The sequence below is a fragment of the Arachis hypogaea genome, chromosome 11 (genome assembly GCF_003086295.3).
Source record: "Arachis hypogaea cultivar Tifrunner chromosome 11, arahy.Tifrunner.gnm2.J5K5, whole genome shotgun sequence".
In the NCBI taxonomy this organism is placed as follows: Eukaryota; Viridiplantae; Streptophyta; class Magnoliopsida; order Fabales; family Fabaceae; genus Arachis; species Arachis hypogaea.
The window spans coordinates 112,425,847-112,444,984 of record NC_092046.1 but is presented as its reverse complement, the minus strand read 5'-3'; the positions used below and the strand labels follow the sequence as shown (position 1 = coordinate 112,444,984).

The 19,138-nt window shown below is 39.7% G+C and overlaps 2 non-coding genes across 2 annotated transcripts; both read left to right on the top strand.

The window, feature by feature from the left end:
• Nucleotides 1-725: 725 nt before the first annotated feature.
• LOC112724929 (small nucleolar RNA R71) lies at nt 726-833 on the top strand. Its single transcript, XR_003164068.1, has one exon. It is a non-coding gene; the product is annotated as a small nucleolar RNA R71 (small nucleolar RNA).
• A 6,457-nt stretch (nt 834-7,290) lies between these two features.
• On the top strand, nt 7,291-7,398 carry LOC112725606 (small nucleolar RNA R71). Its single transcript, XR_003164703.1, has one exon. It is a non-coding gene; the product is annotated as a small nucleolar RNA R71 (small nucleolar RNA).
• The last annotated feature ends 11,740 nt before the right edge of the window (nt 7,399-19,138 follow it).

Below are 19,138 nucleotides of genomic sequence, written 5' to 3'. Positions count from 1 at the left end.
TTTTCTTCTGTATTGCTTGGGAGAGTACTAGGAGGGATTTCAGTGATCCTTTTACTCAGCTGGCCCACTTGTGCCTCCAAATTTCTAATGGAGGACCTTATTTCATTCATGAAACTTACAGTGGCCTTAGATAGATCAGAGACTAAGTTTGCTAAATTAGAGGTATTTTGTTCAGAGTTCTCTGTCTGTTGCTGAGTGGATGATGGAAAAGGTTTACTATTGTTAAACCTATTTCTTCCACCATTATTAAAGCCTTGTTGAGGCTTTTGTTGATCCTTCCATGAGAGATTTGGGTGATTTCTCCATGAGGGGTTATAGGTGTTTCCATAAGGTTCACCCATGTAATTCACCTCTGCTATTGCAGGCTTTTCAGGATCATAAGCTTCTTCTTCAAAAGATGCCTCTTGGGTACTGTTGGATGCAGCTTGCATTCCATTCAGACTCTGAGCAATCATATTGACTTGCTGAGTCAATATTTTATTCTGAGCCAATATGGCATTCAGAGTATCAATTTCAAGAATTCCCTTCTTCATAGGCGTCCCATTACTCACAGGATTCCTCTCAGAAGTGTACATGAACTGGTTATTAGCAACCATGTCAATGAGTTCTTGAGCTTCTGCAGGTGTTTTCTTTAGGTGAATGGATCCACCTGCAGAAGTATCCAATGACATTTTAGCCAATTCAGATAGACCATCATAGAATATATCCAGGATGGTCCATTCTGAAAGCATGTCAGAAGGACACTTTTTGGTCAGCCCTTTGTATCTCTCCCAAGCTTCATAGAGGGATTCACCTTCTTTCTGTCTGAAGGTCTGAACATCCACTCTAAGATTACTCAGCTTTTGAGGAGGAAAGAACTTGGCTAAGAAAGCCTTGACCAGCTTATCCCAAGAGTTCAGGCTATCCTTAGGTTGAGAGTCCAACCATATTCTAGCTCTGTCTCTCACAGCAAAAGGGAAAAGCATGAGCCTGTAGACTTCAGGATCTACTCCATTAGTCTTAACAGTATCACAGATCTGCAAGAATTCAGTTAAGAACTGAAAAGGATCTTCAGATGGAAGTCCATGGAACTTGCAATTTTGTTGCATTAGAGAAACTAATTGAGGTTTAAGCTCAAAATTGTTTGCTCCAATGGTAGGAATGGAGATGCTTCTTCCATGTAAATTGGAATTAGGTGCAGTAAAGTCACCAAGCATCCTCCTTGCATTATTATTATTTTCGGCTGCCATCTCCTCTTCTTGTTCGAAAATTTCTGAAAGGTGCTTGCTGGATTGTTGTAATTTAGCCTCTCTTAGTTTCCTTTTCAGAGTCTTTTCAGGTTTTGGATCTGCTTCAACAAAAATATTCTTGTCCTTGCTCCTGCTCATATGAAAAAGAGGGACAGAAAAATAATAATAATAGGGGTCCTTTTTACCACAATATAGAGGTCCCTGTGTGAGTAGAAGAAAAGAAGAAGAAAAAATTCGAACACAGATGGAAGAGGGGGTTCTAATTTGGGTGAGATGAAGTGTTAGTAGATGAATAAATAAATAGAAGGAGATAAGAGAGAGAGAGAATTTTCGAAAATAATTTTTGAAAAAGAGTTAGTGATTTTCGAAAATAGTTTTTGAAAAAGGTTAGTAATTTTCGAAAATTAAAATCAACAATTAAATTAATTAGTTAATTAAAAAGAAATTTTGAAAAAGAGGGAAGATATTTTCGAAAATTAGAGAGAGAGAGAGAGAGAGTTAGTTAGGTAGTTTTGAAAAAGATAAGAAACAAACAAAAATTTAGTTAGTTAGTTGAAACAAATTTTGAAAATCAATTTTTGAAAAGATAAGAAGATAAGAAGTTAGAAAAGATATTTTAAAATCAAATTTTGAAAAAGATAAGATAAGAAGATATTTTTGAAAAGATATGATTGAAATTAATTTTGAGAAAGATTTGATTTTTTTTTAAAATCACAATTAATGACTTGATTCACAAGAAATCACAAAATATGATTCTAGAACTTAAAGTTTGAATCTTTCTTAACAAGTAAGTAACAAACTTGAAATTTTTTAATCAAAACATTAATTGATGATGTTATTTTCGAAAATTATGTGATAAAGATAAGAAAAAGATTTTTGAAAAATATTTTTATAATTTTCGAAAATAAATAAGAAAAATGAAAAAGATTTGATTTTTGAAAAAGATTTTGAAAAAGATAAGATTTTTAAATTGAAAATTTGATTTGACTCATAAAAACAACTAGATTTTAAAAAGTTTTGAAAAAGTCAACTCAAATTTTCGAAATTTATGAGTGAAAAAGGGAAATATATTTTTTTTATTTTTGAATTTTTAATGATGAGAGGGAAAAACATGAAAAAGACTCAATGCATGAAAATTTTGGATCAAAACAATGAATGCATGCAAGAATGCTATGAATGTCAAGATGAACACCAAGAACACTTTGAATGTCAAGATGAACATCAAGAACTTATTTTTGAAAAATTTTTAATGCAAAGAAAATATGCAAGACACCAAACTTAAAAATTTTTCATGTATAGACACTATGAATGCAAGAATTTTTCGAAAAATGCAAGATGAATATGCAATTGACACCAAACTTTCAACTTGACTCAAGACTCAAACAAGAAACATGAAATATTTTTTATTTTTATGATTTTTTTTATTTTTTTGGATTTTTGTATATTTTTTTCAAAAAAACATATAGGAAAAAGAAAATAAGGATTTCAAAAATTTTTTAATATGAATTCCAGGAATCTTGTATTCTTAGTCTAAAGCTCCAATCCGAGGGTTAGGCATGGCTTAATAGCCAGCCAAGCTTTAGTATGTAACTCAAACATGCCACAGCTGACATTCCAATTAACTTGCCTCTATGCTGATGGTTGGAAGCCCCTATCCAAAAGAATTAGACATGGCTTTACAGCCAGCCAGGCTTCAACATGCTTCATGAAACTCTAGGATTCATTCTTAAAAATTCTGAAGAAAAATATATTTTTGAAAAGATTTATTTTTTTTTTCGAAAACAGATGAGAAATTTTTGAAAGGTTTTTGAAAAATTTTTGAAAATAAAACAAAAAGAAAATTACCTAATCTGAGCAACAAGATGAACCATCAGTTGTTCAAACTCGAACAATCCCCGGCAACGGCGCCAAAAACTTGGTGCACGAAATTGTGATCTCAGGCAACGGCGCCAGAAACTCTGTACGCACGTCTTAATAAATCGTTTTTCATTCACAACTTCGATACAACTAACCAGAAAGTGCACTGGGTCGTCCAAGTAATAAACCTTACGTGAGTAAGGGTCGATCCCACGGAGATTGTTGGTATGAAGCAAGCTATGGTCACCTTGTAAATCTCAGTCAGGCGGATATAAAATAGTTATGGAGTTTTCAAACATAAATAATAAATAGATAGAAAATAAGGATAGAAACACTTATGTATATCATTGGTGAGAATTTCAGATAAGTGTATAGAGATGCTTTCGTTCCTCTGAACCTCTGCTTTCCTGCTGTCTTCATCCAATCAGTCTTACTCCTTTCCATGGCTGGCTTTATGTAAGGACATCACCGTTGTCAATGGCTACTTTTTATCCTCTCTGGAAAATGGTCTGATGCGCTGTCACTGCATGGCTAATCGTCTGGAGGCATCACCCTTGTCAATGGCTGCATCCCATCCTCTTGTAAAAATGGTCCAAATGCTCTGTCACAGCACGGCTAATCATCTGAGGTTCTCGATCATACTGGAATAGGATTCACCCTCCTTTTGCGTCTGTCACTACGCCCAGCACTCGCGAGTTTGAAGTTCGTCACAGTCATTCAATCCCAGAGTCCTACTCGGAATACCACAGACAAGGTTTAGACTTTCCGGACTCTCATGAATGCCGCCATCAATCTAGCTTATACCACGAAGATTCTGATTAAGAGATCCAAGAGATACTCATTCAATCTAAGGTGGAACGGAAGTGGTTGTCAGGCACGCGTTCGTGGGGGAATGATGATGATTGTCACGTTCATCACATTCAGGTTGAAGTGCGAATGAATATCTTAGAAGCAGAATAAGTTGAATTGAATAGAAAAATAGTAGTACTTTGCATTAATCTTTGAGAAACAGCAGAGCTCCACACCTTAATCTATGGAGTGCAGAAACTCTACCGGATGAAAATACATAAGTGATAATGGTTCAGGCATGGCCGAATGACCAGCCCCATGAAAGTCTAAGATAGCATAAAACTGATCAAAGATAAGTTCCAAGATATCAAATACAATAGTAAAAAGTCCTATTTATACTAAACTAGTTACTAGGGTTTACAGAAGTAAGTAATTGATGCATAAATCCACTTCCGGGGCCCACTTGGTGTGTGCTTGGGCTGAGCTTGAATGTTACACGTGTAGAGGCTCTTTCTGGAGTTGAACGCCAGGTTGTAACGTATTTCTGGCGTTCAACTCTGGTTTGTGACGTGTTTCTGGCGTTTAACTCCAGACAACAGCGTAGAACTGGCGTTCAACGCCCTTTTACGTCGTCTAAACTCGGCCAAAGGCCAAAGTATGGAATACTATATATTGCTGGAAAGCCCTAGATGTCTACTTTCCAACGCAATTAGAAGCACGCCATTTTGAGTATTGTAGCTCCAGAAAATCCACTTTGAGTGCAGGGAGGTCAGAATCCAACAGCATCAGCAGTCCTTCTTCAACCTCTGAATCTGATTTTTGCTCATGTCCCTCAATTTCAGCCAGAAAATACCTGAAATCACAGAAAAACACACAAACTCATAGTAAAGTCCAGAAATGTGAATTTATCATAAAAACTAATGAAAACATCCCTAAAAGTAACTAGATTCTACTAAAAACATACTAAAAACAATGCCAAAAAGCGTATAAATTATCCGCTCATCAATGCCTCCCTTTGGGTTGGGTAATGGTTGAGAGGGGATTACAGTGGTGCTTGAAGGTTGGTTATTGGAATTTTGTGCTGGTACAAACTGTGTCATAAAAGCTTGCATAGTAGAGGTGAGACCATTGGTGCACAAATTATGAATCACACTTTTCACAACTCGTACCACTGACCAGCAAGTGCACTGGGTCGTCCAAGTAATACCTCACGTGAGTAAGGGTCGAATCCCACGGAGATTGTTGGTTTGAAGCAATCTATGGTTATCTTGTAAATCTTAGTCAGGAAGTCAATTATGTTTATCAGTTGAATTGCAAATAAACAATAGAGCATGGATTAAAGGTTACTTGTTATGCAGTAATGGAGAATATGTTGGAGTTTTGGAGATGCTTTGTCTTCTGAATCTCTGCTTTCCTCTGTCTTCTTGTTCACGCACGCACGTCCTCCTATGGCAAGCTGTGTGTTGGTGGATCACCGTTGTCAATGGCTACCTTCCATCCTTCCAGTGAAAACTATGCTCACACGCTCTGTCACAGCACGGCTAATCACCGGTTGGTTCTCGATCCGGTTGGAATAGGATTTATTATCCTTTTGCGTTTGTCACTAACGCCCAGCCTTCAGGAGTTTGAAGCTCGTCACAGTCATTCAATCTTTAAATCCTACTCGGAATACCACAGACAAGGTTTAGACTTTCTGGATTCTCATGAATGCCGCCATCAATTCTAGCTTATACCACGGAGATTCTGATTAAGGAATCTAAGAGATACTCATGCAATCGTGCATAGAACGGAGGTGGTTGTCAGGCACACGTTCATGATTTGAGGAAGGTGATGAGTGTCACAGATCATCACCTCCATCACAGTTAAGCGCGAATGAACATCTTAGATAGGAACAAGCGTGTTTGAATGGAAAACAGAAATACTTGCATTAATTCATCGAGACACAGCAGAGCTCCTCACCCCCAACAATGGGGTTTAGAGACTCATGCCGTCAGAGAATATAAAGTTTTGATCTAAAATGTCATGAGGTACAAAATAAGTCTCTAAAAGTTGTTTAAATACTAAACTAGTAGCCTAGGGTTACAAAAAGTGAGTAGACTATGATGGATGATGCAGAGATCCACTTCTGGGGCCCACTTGGTGTGTGCTGGGTCTGAGATTTAAGCAAGTCACGTGCAGAGGCCATTTGTGGAGTTGAACGCCAGTTTTTGTGCCAGTTTGGGCGTTCAACTCCAGCTTTTGATCCTTTTCTGGCGCTAGACGCCAGAATTGGGCAGAGAACTGGCGTTGAACGCCAGTTTACGTCGTCTATTATTGTGCAAAGTATGGACTATTATATATTGCTGGAAAGCCCTGGATGTCTACTTTCCAACGCAATTGGAAGCATGCCATTTCGAGTTCTGTAGCTCCAGAAAATCCACTTTGAGTGCAGGGAGGTCAGAATCCAACAGCATCAGCAGTCCTTTTTCAGCCTGAATCAGATTTTTGCTCAGCTCCTTCAATTTCAGCCAGAAAAACACACAACTCATAGTAAAGTCCAGAAATATAAATTTTTCCTAAAAACTAATGAAAATAGACTAAAAACTAACTAGAACATACTCAAAACTATATGAAATTAACCCCAAAAAGCGTATAAAATATCCGCTCATCAACCATTCAGACTGGCATTAATACTATTCATGATGTTACTTTCCATGGCATGTTGTCTTTTCTCAAAAGATTGCAGTAGGTCTTCAGTAGAAGGTGAAGAAGAATGGATAAATTGAGAGGTCTGCTGCTGATTGTTCTGTGGTCCTTGGTTCTGCCTCAGGTGAGGTGCTCTGTAAGGTTGATTTTGCTGCCTGTTGTTGTTATTGTTCCACCTCTGATTTCCCTGATTATCTCTGCCTCCTCTGTTATTGTTGTCCCTCCAATTCTGGTTTGAATTGTCCTGCCATCCATGGTTATTATTTCCACTTTGATTGTACCCTTGGTTGGGGCGGTCATAGAAGTTGTGAGTGGATGCCACCATGTTGTCTTCTTGTTGGAGCTGTGGGCATTCATCAGTGTAATGGCTGTAATCAGCACAGATTCCATAAATTCTTTGTGGGACTAGTTGTTGGTTTTGCTGTGGTGGAGGAGGTTGAGCTTGCTGAGCTTGTTGATTCAACTGTATTTGCTTCAGCAAGTTGGTCATTTCACAGATGCCTTCACGTAGAGCAGCAGTCTCGCTGCTAGAAGATACTTCTGCAACAGCTTTTGAACGGCCTTGCTTCTGTCTGTGGTTCCTAGTGGATTCAGCTAAATCACTGATCAATTGCCAAGCTTCATCAGTGGTCTTGTACTTCTTCATAGACCCATTGCTGGCACTTTCCAGTATGGTCTTATCTTGGGGCCTCATACCCTGTGTGATATAGCTGAGTAGCACGATCTTGTCAATCATGTGGTGGGGGCATACTTCCAGAAGATTATTGAAGCGCTCCCAGTATTCAAAGAGAGTCTCATTATCATCCCGAACAATTGTGGAGATATCCTTCCTTAGCTTATCAGTGACTTCAGATGGGAAGAATTTCTCCAGAAACTCCTTTCTGAGTGTATCCCAGTTGGATACATTTGCTAGAGGTTGAGTGTAGTACCACTCTCTTGCTTTTCCCTCAAGAGAAAACGGAAAAGCTTTCAGCAGTATTGAAGTTTCATCAGTGCCATCACGCCTGATAGTAGAACAGGCTGCCTGAAAATCTCTCAAGTGCTTGATAGGCTCTTGATCAGGTAGGCCATGAAACCTGGGCATCAAATTTAGCAGTGCGGGCTTTATTTCAAAATCTGTAGCTACCGCCGGATGATGCTCTTGAAACGGTTGCATTGTAAAATTAGGGGCTCCTTCCTCCTGGATGGTAACTCTCCTAGCTACCATGTTTTCTGCACGTAAAACAACCGAAGCAGTAGAATGGGGGCTGGTTTCTTCCTCAGATTCACTTTCAGATCCGCCCTCAGAGCGGGCTAACCGACGCTGTTCTCGCCTTATTCATGAAATTGTCCTTTCAATTTCAGGATCGAATATTAGCAAGCGCGGATCAGGAAGTGAATGCGTCATTTGACGGAAGAAACATGCAGCTCATAGTAGCAAAATAAAATAAAATGCAGATAAATAAATTCTAATTAATAAAATTAGCACTCTATTGCAACTCCTCGGCAACGGCGCCAAAAATTGATGAGACGCAGAAGCTGGTGAATTAAAAATTATTAAAATGGTTACGTTGCAAGTATAGTTCTTAACTCACCGAAAATCTGCCTATCAATTTAGAAATATGTCACAGAGAATTAAATTAAAAATTACTGTGGGAGTTTTAAGTCCCAGGTCGTCTCCCAACGAGTTACAGAAAAGTGTGCTATCTTATTAATCAGATGTTCCAAGAAGTTGAGCTAAGTAAATTGGAATGTAAATTGAGGAAAGTTAAATAATATGAATAAAAGCCTTGACTGGGAGTTGATTAGTTGGAATTTCTATTATTGGTGGAGTGATTGTAAGATTAATTTATAATTAATGGTTGTTCTGTTTGGTTATCCTTTACTAAGTAAGGGAAAGTCAAACAAGCTGGAATGCCAGATCTGTTCACAAGTTGCAACCCACTTAGTTCAAAGGGATTGGCGTTGGTGACAGGATAGAAATCCAACATTTAACCCAATTACAAATTTCTATTTAATCCTTCCAACTGAAGAGTTCCTTTTAATCAACTCCCCATCAAGTAAGGAAACTACTCACGCATTGTAAATAAAGAATCCATAGCATATGAAAGGGAATTAAAAGAAGACATGATTATTGGAATTGAAATTAAATTAAAAAGAAATAATCCTTGCATTAAATAATCATAAAAGTATTCAAATAACAAAATTGAACAAAACAAGGAACATGGAAGAATAAAACCAAGTTGAGAAAACGAACTAGAATGACGAAGTCTTGATGAGGGAATAACTCTTCTCAATGTTCCAATGCTAAGACCAATTGAAATTTAAAATTCTAAAACCTAGAGAGAAAAACCTAAGAGAGTAAAAACTAGATCTAAGACTGTCTCTGAATGAATCTGTTCATTGTTTCTGCATGTTCTCTGACTCTAGTCTGCTGTTCCGGGCCAAAAACTAGGTCGAACTAGGGCCCAAAATCGCCCCCAACAAATTCTACAGATTATGCAGATCGCACATGTCACGCGATCGCGTCATCCATGCGGACACGTCATTCGCGCTTTTCCTCGCCACGCGTTCGCGTCGTCCATGCTACCACGTCGCCAGAACTTTTCCAATTTGCGCGGCCGCGTGAGCCATGCGGCCGCGTCACTGCGATTTGCTCTCCTTCGCGCGGTCGCGTGAGCCATGCGAGCGCGTCACTTCTCGCTGGTTATCTCCTCAAATTCTTGTGTTTCTTCCATTTTTTGCTAGCTTCCTTTCCAATCTCCAACTCATTCATGCCCTATAAAGTCTGAAACACTTAACACACAGATCACGGTATCGAATGGAATAAAGGAGAATTAAAAATAAATAATTAAAGTCTCTAGGAAGCAGTTTTCAAACATGTAATACATTCAGGAAGGAAATCTAAATGCATGCTAATTTAATGAATAAGTGGGTAAGGATCATGATAAAACCACATAATTAAACACAATATAAACCATAAAATAGTGGTTTATCACCGGGGTAACCACAATCAAGAATGAGAGCAGGGAGCTTATAGCCACGAGGGTGCAAAACTCTTGGAGAGTATGTATCGATACCGGCGTTTGAACACGGCCACTAGAAAGGATCACTTTCCGCTACCGTTTATCGATCAAATGCTAGATCGATTATTTGGTAAACCTTATTATTGCTTTCTAGATGGTTACTCGGGGTATTTCCAAATCCATATTGCTTTAGAGGATCAAGAAAAAATAACATTCACGTGCCCCTTTGAAACTTATGCCTACAAGCGTATGCTATTTGGCCTATGCAATGCACCGACAACTTTCCAAAGGTGCATGATGAGTATATTTGCGGATTTTCTAGAGCAATGCATGGAGGTATTCATGGAAGACTTCACGGTTTATAGGGACTCTTTTGATCAATGCTTGGATAATCTTACAAAAGTGTTGGAAAGATGAACTAAATCGAACCTTGTCCTAAATTTTGAGAAGTGTCATTTTATGGTTAGGCAAGGTATCGTTTTAGGTCATATTGTTTCCAAAGATGGTATTTCTGTGGATCCAACAAAGATCAATGTTATATCTAGCTTGCCTTACCCCTCTTCCGAGAGGGAAGTCCGTTCATTCCATGGACATGCAGGGTTTTATCGAAGATTTATAAAGGACTTTAGTAAGGTAGCATTGCCTCTATCAAGATTGTTGCAAAAAGATGTGGAATTTGATCTAAGCAAGGAGTGCATGGAGGCTTTTGACAAGCTTAAAGTGGAATTAACCCAAGCTCCCATCGTGCGAGGGCTGGATTAGAGTCGGCCATTCGAAATAATATGTGATGCTTCAAACTTTGCTGTGGGAGCCGCGCTAGCACAGCGCGAGGGTAAAAATCCGTATGTCATAGCCTATGCATAAAAAACATTGGATGGAGCTCAATCCAATTACACTACCACCGAGAAAGAACTCTTGGCAATAGTTTTCGCTTTGGATAAATTCCGAGCATATCTACTTGGTTCCAAGGTGGTAGTGTACTCGGATCATGCGGCGTTAAAGTATTTGTTGGCTAAGAAGGAATCCAAACCGAGATTGATTATATGGGTTTTATTATTGCAAGAATTTGACTTGGAAATCAAAGATAGGAGTAGTTCGCAAAACCTAGTGGCGGATCACTTAAGTCGCCTTGAACACACCAAAGGCGATACCACTCCTATTAATGATTCTTTCCCCCTTGAGGGCTTGTAAGCAATCTCGGAAGCCATTCTTTGGTATGCACCGATAGCTAATTACTTGGTATCCCACACCTTTCCTCTTAATCTCTCCAAACATCAAAAGGATAAGCTAAGAAGTGAATCCAAATACTATGTATGGGATGACCCATACCTTTGGAGATGTGGTGCGGATCAAGTAATTCGGAGGTGCATTCCACAAACCGAATTCCAATCAATCTTGGAAGCTTGCCACTCTTCCGAGGGAGAACGACTTGGGAGTCATACTCTCGGTTATTGATTTTAGATTGTTTGATGAAGAATTACATGTCGGTTTAGATTATACTACGATTGGATTCATTGATAAATTCTACACCGGCATAAAAATCATTATAAATTGGAGTTTCATATAAGAAAAGAACAAGCTAGTAATGTGAATGAGAATCAAATGATATAAAAGCCTTGGCTAGAAATGAGGATTGGATTTCCTATCATCATTATTTCCATCAATTGTAATCACAATTAGTTATTGCTTCACTTAGTTAACCTATAGTGTTAAAGAAAGTCAAGTGAAAGTAATCAATTTGGATTCACAAGTCCTAACCTAACCCCCGGGAAGTCTAGCTTTAGTGACATGCAAATAAATTAGAAATTTCCAATTGACAATCAACAAAAGACATTAATAATTCAAGTGTCTCCAATATCTCAACTTCCAAGCCAAGTAGGAAAAGTCTACTCCATAGTTAAAGTTGGCATTTTCTCAAACACTTGGAGAGCAATGATGAGAGACATTGTAAAACTAAGAATAAACTTGAAATCAAAAGTGTCCACTACAAGAGATTAGCAACAATCACACAATTGAAGGCTAAGAACTTGAATTACCTCAATATAGAAATAGAATAGAAGTAACAACATCCAAAAGCTAGATCCACAAGTAACTTGAACACAAGAACTAAATTGAGAATATGAGAATCTAAATCTACAATTGGAAGCAAAGTAGAAGAGAATTGACAATAGATCTCACCAAATTCAACAAGAGAAATCCAAATTTGAGAGGCTAAACCCTAGAGAGAAGCTAGAGAGAAGGTAGACTTTCTCTCTCTAAAAATGTAACTTCCAACTAAAAATATCTAAAAATGAGTCAATAGATGTGTATCCCTTCAATCTTTGGTTTTCTTATGCCTTTTCCCGCAAGAATTCTACTCCAAACAGGGTCTTTAACTGCCCTGAAATTGCTGGTCACGTTTTCTCTTTAAAAGTCACGTGCAGCATCGACGTGTACGCGCACAGCACACGTACGCATCCCTGGAGTTTTTACAATCCACGCGCACGCGTCAGGCGTGCGTGTGCGTGACAAGCCAGCGCCAAGAGTGTATTGGTAAAGATTCTCTTCAAGAAAACTGCGTTGTAAGTATAGCTCTACCAACAACAATCCTCGGGGGTCAAATTTAGGAGAGGGATTTGGTTGTCACAAGTTCAACCCCAATAGAAATAACCGAAGTATTCAAACCTCGGGTCGTCTCACAAGGAATGGGCAATCATGTGCTTCGACATTAGTTAGAAATCTGGGGTTGTGAGTTATAAGCTTGAAAATAAATGGGAATCTTAACAAACAAGTAATCTTAAAATGCAACAATTAATTCAATCAACTAAGCAAAACATAAGCACTTTCAATGAATAAACAACATTCCACTTAATTCTATTGTGACCCAAACAAGAAACTACAACTAAAGCAATTGATTGAGAAAGTTGATTTTCAAATATGAATAATAAAGGTAACTCTTGGCTAGGCTCGGGAATTGGGATTAGCATCCTTGTCTAACAACTATACCTTGACAATTATAAGGAACCAAGCTCATTAAGTCTACTCTCAAAGTCTTAAGTATGTGATATCTACCCCTAGACTTGAAGTACGTCAAATGGCCCTGATCACATCAACCCATAAGTCCCAACCTACCTACTAATTAGATTAGTAGTGGGTTAGCGTCAATGAGTATCAAATTGACCACCTAGGGCTCCCAAACCATCAAATCCATTAAACCCAATGACTCAAGTTTACCCAATTCCCTTGACCTAGGCCAAGAGTGAAAAAGACTACTCCAAAATCAAAGTAAACAATTCATCAAACACTTGGTAAGCACTAACAAAAGGCATGTTCAAAATAGCAATTAAATTGAATTCTACAAATACCCACTAACAATTATCAACATACAATCATCCAAACTACTAGACTAAACATAGAAATCATCAATGTAACATCAACAAGTCAAGATTCACAACATTCATGAAATGGGTATAAAATGATAATTGACAAGAATTCATAAACTATCACAAGATATAAGCAAAATTGTAACAAGAAATTCAAATTGAACAATTAAAACTAGTAATTAACAAGATCTAAGTCGCAAATCAACAAGGGAAGATCAAATTAAAACTAGATCTAGAGAGGAACAAGGGTTTCTCCCTCTCGAATAACCAAAGAACCAAAAACTAGCTAAAAATTATGTCCTAGTGTAAAATGAGTGATCTCTCTCTTTCCCCTTGCATCCTTGGGTCTTTTTCCATGCAGAAACTGCTTGAAATTGGGCCTAATGAGCCTCAAAAATTGCCAGGCACGATTTTCTTTAATGAGGTCACGTGCAGCCTTCCACGCGTGCGCGCCAAGCGTGCGCGCGTGCCGATTGTTCTTGCGATCTACGCGTGCGCCCCAAGTGCGCGTGCGCGTCGATAAGAATCTTCTGATTCGCGCGGATGCGTCCATCCTTGCGCGCCGCTTCCAACCAATCCCATCCACGCGTGCGCGTGGAGTGCGCGAGCGCGCCGATGCTGCTTTCCCAAGATCCCAATTCTTCATGTTCCTCCCTTTTGTACATGCTTTCTCCCTCTCTTCTAAGTCATTCCTACCCTATAATTCCTGAAATTACTCAACAAATACATCACGGCATCGAATGGAAATAGAAGAGGATTAAAATATGGAAAATTTAAGGCAAAATAAGCATGTTTTACATCATAGAGAAATATTGGGAAGTGAACACAAAACCATGCATTTCTTGCGAATAAGTGTGAGAAATATTGATAAAATCCCTCAAAATAAGCACAAGATAAACCACAAAATCGGGGTTTATCAAATCTCTCCACACTTAAACCAAGCATGTCCTCATGCTTAAAATAAAAAGACCAAAGATCATGGTGAGAAAGGGTTTATGAAATGCAAACTACCTAAGTGGATGCATGCAACTAATGTAAAATCATCTATATACTTGGTCAAGAGTAAATCTATCCTTCAAGAATACATGTGAGCATATAGGGTGAAAATAGTATGCAATTTATGAATCCTACCAAATTGAATATCACTAAAGAGTGCATATGACTTGCTAAACGAACGCTTGTGAAAGCCGGGAACAAGCATTGAGCATCGAACCCTCACCGGAAGTGTATCCGCTCTATTCGCTCAAGTGTCTAGGGTTCGTCACTCAATCTCCTCCTAATCATGCTTTCCAAGATTTGTCTTTCATCTAACAATCAACAATTACTTAATGCATGCTTACAAGTATCATGAGGTCTTATTCATAGGTTGTAACGGGGCTAGGGTGAAGGTAAGGATGTATATGGTCAAGTGGGTTTAAAATTTGAGTCCTTGATCAACCTAGGATCCACTAGACACATAGAACAACCTATACAACTACAATATATTCCTAGCTACCCTTGAATTTTACCCTTTTTGCATACTCATGCATTCTTTTCAATTCACACCCATATGCATTGTTTTTATTACTCTATCTCGGGGTGTCTTTGTCCCCTTTCATTGTTTTCTCTTTTTTTTTTTACATCCCCTTTTCTTGGGGTTTCTTTGTGAACCAAAGTGTCAGTGCATACGGTGTAATCATTCAACATATGAGTATGTTCCCAAAATCCTAGAATTTTTCAATTGCACTACAATTATATACCTACATATTTACCCGAATTTCCCAACTATACCCTCCTAATTGAATGATACACATCCTAACTTGCCTAAGCCAATCAAGGATTCAAATTTAGGGACATTCATGGTTTTTCACTTAGGGTTGTTGATGTGCTCTATTTAAGAATAAGAGGGTTTATCAAAAGCTCAAAATTGGTTAGCAACGGTAGATATAAGGGTTAAGGCTATTTGGGAGAAGTGACTATTGAATTGATGGCCTCAATCATGTAGATGCATTCATACACAAAGCAATGGACATATAGAATCAGACAAAGCAAGGATCCACTCATAGAGAGAGATATATGCACACAAGAATGGAAATAATGGTTAAAAGATGTAACCATGCAATAGGCTCAAAACTTTCATGCTTGTGTCCTTAGCTCAATTACTATGTTCCAAAATACATTCTTAAAGCAAGTTTACTGCAAAAATTTTCAGAATTTTTGGTAGGTCACCCAGAACACAGTTTCTTGGAAAGAAAGTTATTGTTTTGACCAAGTAATGCTATAGAAACTAACTATCATGCAAAGGGTATTTACAAGCAAAACTAACTACACATGCAATATATAAAAAGAAAAATAAATCCATGGGTATTGAGGGGAAGAGAACGTTACTCATGGAGATCGGTCGGATGACCTCCCCATACTTTAGAAATTAGCACGGTCCTCCGTGCTACGAATAATACGCAAGGGACGGTCAGGACCGGAGCCTTCACTATCCTCTTCATCAGAGCTCCCATCACTCGGGTCTGAGGTGGATCTGAATATTTCGGGTTCCTCCATGCTAGGGGTAACAAAACCCAAAAGCATTTTGATGTAAGTATATCGGCAGTGGTTGCGCCGCTCATATCTATCAAGCTTCCGGTGAATATCTTCTATCCTTTGATGTGTGGATCTCAGTGGTGGTGATGATGAGCTAGAAGGAAAAAGAAGTGGCAGGGCCATGTCGAGGCTTGGTTTGTTCATGGGAAGGTGTAGGTATTTTCCGCTTGGGACCACATCGCCTTTAGCCAGAACCATAATCTTCTTATCCTTGGCTTCCCAAGAAACACCCGCAGTAGCAACTAAGTCAGACACCAATGCTGGAAATGGCAAATTACCCCGGTCGTGAACTTGACTCATCGCTTGCTTGACAAGAGGCGGAATGTTCACCGGCTTCTCCGTGAGAACACACCAAACAAGCAAGGCAAGGTCCGCCGTGATGGACGACTTGTGGGTGCTAGGCAGCACATAGTGGGATAGGATTTGGGCCCAAGCTCTAGCTTCCACAGTGAGGAAGCGAGCATCAATGCTCTTGGGCCTCATCCGGAGTCGACCATGGATCCAAAATCCTTCTGGTTCAGCAATGACTCAGAGAATCGAGTCCCAGTTGAATCCATACTTCTCACGCTGACGTAAGACTTCTTGGTAGCCATCCATGTCACTTGGCACTGGTAGGACATTAAGCACTTGCTGAATAGCCTCTTCTGAAATTGAGACTTGCTTCCGGCGCATGTACACCGATTGAAGAGAGGGAAGATGGTAGTTGGTATAAAGTTCTTCCACCCAAGAGAGGTTGATTTCTCTTGGTTTTCGCAAAAGAAACTCCCATCCTCACTGTTCAATGCGGGGCAAAATATAAGGAGCAACCTTGTCCGGCGGAGCGAGTAGATGCTCGGGGTGATAGTTCCTTACCGCTATGGAGGGGAACATTAGTTCACAGAAGCGGTTAGGGAACCTTGAAGGATCTTTTGCCGGCTTGCCCTTGTCATTCGCATCAATAGGAGTGGGTGTCTTTCCTTTCTTAGATGGGGGTTTGGCTCCTACTGAAGAATGCGCCTTAGAATTTGATTTTTGGGGTGTCCTCTTTGCGGCTGGTTTCCTTGGAGCTATCCCCTTGCCTTTCTTGGTGGCCATCCTAAAAAGGGAGAGAAAGAAGGAAAACATTAAATCCAAGAATCAATTTGACAAAAGACATGCAAGTGAATTGTAATGCCCGTGGTAGATGTAAAAGCAAGGGTCATAACACTTGGCATGGGATGCAAGAGGGAGTAATGCATGCAATGGCATGAGAAGAGTAGTCTCAAGCATCCATAATAAAAAGCTAGTCATGTTCAATGATATCTAATTGGCAAGTATCAACTCTAAGCACACAAGTTAGACTCAATGCATTTAAGGGAAAGCAAGTGAATGAGGAAGGAGCACCAAATGGAGAAATATATGGCTAATTTGAGCCAAAATGGTATATGTGCATTTCCTCGAACACTTAGCGTGCAATAATCAAGCAATGAGCAATTATGAGATACTAAACCAATTTAAAGCCCAAAATGGAACATTAATCCTCACATAGACATCACACAATGGTAAATGAGTGACAAAAGATCTAGTAATGCAACTAAGCTCAAATTCAACATCCATGGAGAAATAAAGAAAAGAAAAGGAAAATAAGCAAACAAAAAAGCACGAAACATCGTCATGCAAGTAAAAGAGAGACTAAAGTAAAGCAATAAGAAGCAACTAACTAGAAGAAATAATGTAAGGGAAAATGGAAGTAAAGGAAAAGAAGAAACAAAACCTTGATGAGTATGAAGGAACAAAGTTAAACCTTCTTTTGTGAGGATGAGATGGAAAATAGGAGAAGTGTAGTGCTACCGGAAAGAGTGGTTGTCACCGGTGAGTGGCCAGAGACAATGGTGGTGGATTGTGGAAGAAGAAGAAGAGAAGGAAAATGATGGATTGAGAAGAGAAAGAAACTAAAGAAGAGAAGGGGTTGAGAGAAAGGAAAACAGGGCACGACGCGAAGGTCTTAAATTGACTCGCGCAACCGGCGCGCGCGCGCAAGGTTCGCTGGCGCGTCGGTGAGAGTGCTAGCAGATGGCGCGGGTGCGTCAATGGCGCGCGCGCGCAAGAGAGGTTGTGCCTCAGGCACAAAAATGGCAGAAAGTTAGCACAAGTCTCTGGTTTTTGTACCAGAGTGAGTCAGTGAGGTAGGCGCGCGGGCGCGCACCCTGCGCGGACGCGTGCTTGAGGTGTTTTGCCACTGGCGCGGACGTACACTACGCGCGGACGCGTGGGTTTTGGCACAAAGTTGGCCCAATTGTGCCACAACTCTCTGGTTTTTGTACCAGAGAAGTCATATTCGCCATTGGCGCGTGCGCGCACTGTGCGCTAGCGCGTCGATGGTTAAATTGCCAGAGTGCGCGCAGGCGGCATGTACGCGGATGCGTGAGTGCCTGGCGTGAGTTGAGCACAAAGTGGACATAACTCTCGGGTATTTAGCCCAAGAGTGGGGATTTGCTACCGGCGCGCGCGCGCACTGTGCGCTGGCGGTCGGTGCCCTTTTTCAAAGAACAAATTTTTGTTTTCTTTGCTTTTGCACACCCTATCTACAAGAGCATTCTTCCTACCCAATAAAATCAGCAAAACTAACATTCCTATGCATTCAATCAGTCATCAAACGATCACAGAACTCACAAGAAATTAAGAATACTAAGAAGATGGTATAAACAAGGAAGATCTTACCATGGTGGGGTGCCTCCCACCAAGCACTTTTCTTTAATGTCCTTAAGTTGGACGGTCCTTTTCTTAAGCTTCCTCTCTTCTTGGTGCATCCTCCAATATGTACACTTCTAGCTCTCTTGGAGGCTTGCAACCATGATACTTCTTCACTCTATGTCCGTTCACCTTGAAAGTCGCTTCACTTTTGGGATCAAACAATTCCACCACTCCGTAAGGCTTCATCTCATTCACCTTGAAAGGTCCTTCCCATCTAGAGCGGAGCTTGCCAGGCATAAATTGGAGCCTTGAGTTGTAGAGGAAGACTTCATCTCCTTCTTGAAAGTCCTTCTTTCGAATGTGATGGTCATGGAATGTTTTAGTCTTTTCCTTGTAGATTTGGGCATTCTCATATGACTCATTCCTCAAGCATTCAAGCTCCTCTAATTATAGCTTCCTAGCTTCATCCGCCTTGGCTAGATCCATGTTGCACTGCTTTACCGCCCAATAGGCTCGATGCTCAATCTCCACCAGAAGGTGGCATGCCTTACTGATGAGAGGAACTTTTGCGTGGCCTAGAAATTTGCGGATAAATCCTCGTTGCAAGTATAGTTTCTAAACCTTCAAAAGTCCTTTCATACAAACGTTTTGGTTGTCACAAGTAACAAACCCCTTTGAAATTGATAACCGAGTATTCAAACCTCGGGTTGTCTTCTCAAGGAACTGCAAGGAAGTATGTTCTTATTATTGGTTATGAGTCTTGTAAATTAGGGGTTTTAGAAAGTAAGGTAGGGGTTTTAGAAAGTAAGGGAGCAGTATGTTGCATAAGAAGAATAAAATAAATAAATAACTATAAAATAAACTCTTGGCAAGGTATGAGAAATTGGAGGTCCTATCCTAGTTATCCTTATCAGGTGTGAAGAGAATTGGGTTTTAATCCTACTTGGTCAGCCTTTACTAAGCAAAGGAAGGTTGAGTGGACTGA